The sequence below is a fragment of the Tupaia chinensis genome, unplaced genomic scaffold (genome assembly GCF_000334495.1).
Source record: "Tupaia chinensis unplaced genomic scaffold, TupChi_1.0 Scaffold000389_1, whole genome shotgun sequence".
Taxonomy (NCBI): Eukaryota; Metazoa; Chordata; class Mammalia; order Scandentia; family Tupaiidae; genus Tupaia; species Tupaia belangeri.
Genome location: NW_006159891.1, coordinates 2,210,550 through 2,213,057, shown reverse-complemented (window position 1 = coordinate 2,213,057; position 2,508 = coordinate 2,210,550). Strand labels below are relative to the sequence as shown.

General features: G+C 40.7%; 1 long non-coding RNA gene across 3 annotated transcripts in view; it reads left to right on the top strand.

Annotated features, from left to right (window-relative positions):
* Positions 1-2,307, top strand: part of LOC102468064 (uncharacterized) — a 13,022-nt gene extending 10,715 nt beyond the window's left edge. For 2 of the 3 annotated variants that reach the window (XR_335329.1, XR_335330.1), the window contains exon 5: positions 2,030-2,307. This is a non-coding gene — a long non-coding RNA (uncharacterized LOC102468064). The remainder of the gene's footprint in view (positions 1-2,029) is intronic. The other variant, XR_335331.1, reaches the window with a different exon arrangement.
* Positions 2,308-2,508: the final 201 nt, after the last annotated feature.

Genomic DNA, 2,508 nt, shown 5'->3' with positions numbered 1-2,508 from the left:
AGTGAGAAACCACCCCCCAGGGGGAATGGCTATGCTACAATTCCTTCTCTTCCAGTCTCCTCTTGGGCTTTTGGGCATGCACTTAACATGCGTCTCGTGTGAGTTTTGACCTGCCAGGTCCAGGACTCAAACCATGGTCAACTACGTGGTAGTCCAGCGACATAACCATTACACCATCTGCTGGTCCCATAAAAGCTCTTCTAAGCACTTTGGAAACATGGATTGATTGAATCCTTTCACACCACCGCATAGGCACCATTATTACCCTGTGATACAGATGAGCAGGCTGAGGTAGGTGGAAGACTAAGTGCAGGTAGAAAGCGAGGCTATATGGGGCGAGTCTGCACGTTGTGGCCCTGTGTTTTCCTGCCTTTCAGGGCATACCAGGTGGAAAGGCCTGAGGTTGGAACACGCTTGGAATTTTGGAAGGATGGCAACAAGACCAGTGTTTAGTAACGAGGACGAGAGTTCACAACTGAGTCTATAAAGGCAGGCGAAGGCAAGGGCCTAAAGGATGTTTCAGGCTGGGCTCATGAGTGAGGTACAGATTATTCTCATTGCTGGAGGCTTTCAGCAGCAATGATGTGAACTGCTTTAGTTTTTAAAAAAATTCTTTGACTCTGAGTAGAGGAGGAATTCTGAAAGGATGAAATAGAAAGTAAATAAAAAGCAATACTCATGAATAATTCTGTTTCCCATGGATATATATTTTTAAAAGTTTTGTTAGTTTATATAGGCCTCCTGGATATTCTCTGTTATATTAACTAATGGAATGTTTTACATTTTTCTTTCTTTCTTTCTTCCTTCCTTTCTTTCTTTCTTTTTTTTTTTTTTTAAAGAGTCAAACAGAAGGCAATCATATGCACAGAAGTCAGTCTTGTTTTTCTAACAGCTTTATTTTTTTAGTTTTCTTTTTTCCAATGTTTAATTACTATACATCTTTATAGCATACAAAGTGAACTTTCCCAGCATAAATATATTGTGTATTAGTCCAAAGATATTACCATATACATCATCAACAGATAATTTTCTACATTGTGTCCATTACATATTTTGCTTCTTTTTCCCTTGATTCCCTCCCTCCTGTCTGCCATTGTCCACCCTCCTCTCACACTGTCTCTAGTATCCACAGCTGCCCTCCTTGTCCACTACCTTCTGATCTTTCAGTTTCTGCCACAGAGTGCAGAACTCTCTCTCTGTGTGTGTGCGTGTGTGTGTGCGTGTGTATTTTATTATATATTTTAGAGAGATTTTGGCTACAGGGTACATGCACTTGCCAGACACACACACACACACACACACACACACACACACACACAGAAGAGAGAGAGAGAGAGAGAGAGAGAAAGAAAGACAAAGTGAGGAATCACCTACTGGGGGTATGGCCCTGCTGCAATCCCTTCTCTTCCATTTTCATTCTCAAGATTTGGGGCATGCACACACACGTGTCCGGTGTCAGTTTCAAGTCACTGGGTCCAGGACTTGAACTGTTTTTGGCCATGTGGGAATCCAGCGCCACAACCACTATGCACCTTCTGGCCCTCAGTATATATCAAGTAGGGACATACGATGCCTCTTCTTCATAGTCTGGCTTGCTTAACTTAACATTAAATCTTCCATAGTCATCCTCTTTATAGCAAATTACAGGGACTCTTTTATTTATTTATTTTTTTTAATGGCCGAGTAGCATTCCATAGGGTATGTGTCCCACATTTTTTTCAATCCATTCATCTGTTCTTGGACATTTGGGTTGATTCTATGTCTTAACAATTATTAATACTGTCACAACAAACATGGATGTGCAAATGTTTTCTGGCTGAGTGTATTCCTATCCTTTGGGTAGATGCCCAGGAGTGGAATTGCTGGATCATATGATTGTTCTACTTGTAGGTTCCTGAGGAATCTCCATATTGTTCTCCACAGTGGCTGTACTAATTTACATTTTCACCGGTAGTGTTCTAACAGCATTGCTGAGCCATAATTTCCATACCATGAACTTTACCAATCTAAGTGAGTAATATACTCTTAGTGTATTTACAGGATTGTGACTGTGCAAGACAACACGCATCCTCATCAAGGACATTCCTATCACGCCAAGGAGAAACTTCATCTCCATGAGGAGTCACTCTTCATTCCCACCTCCAGCCACAGGCCACAGCTAATCTATTTTCTGTCTGTATCTGCCTTTTCTGGACACTGGATATAATTGGAACCACATAGTATGTGGTCATGTCCCTTTTGTCCCTTCATGTCCCTTTTACTTAGCATAATGTATTTGAAGTCCATTCACATTTTAGTATGCGTCACCACCACGTTGCTTTCTATTGCTGAAGAGTATTTCGCTGTATGGATATACTACATTTTTACTTATTACTCATCATTTGATGGACACGTGTTATTTCCATTTTTGGCTTCTTTCAACAGCCTGTATAAGTCTTTGTGTGGACATACATTTTAATTTCTTTTGGGTACAGATTTTTTGTTTGAAAGGAGTGGGATGCTGTTTTT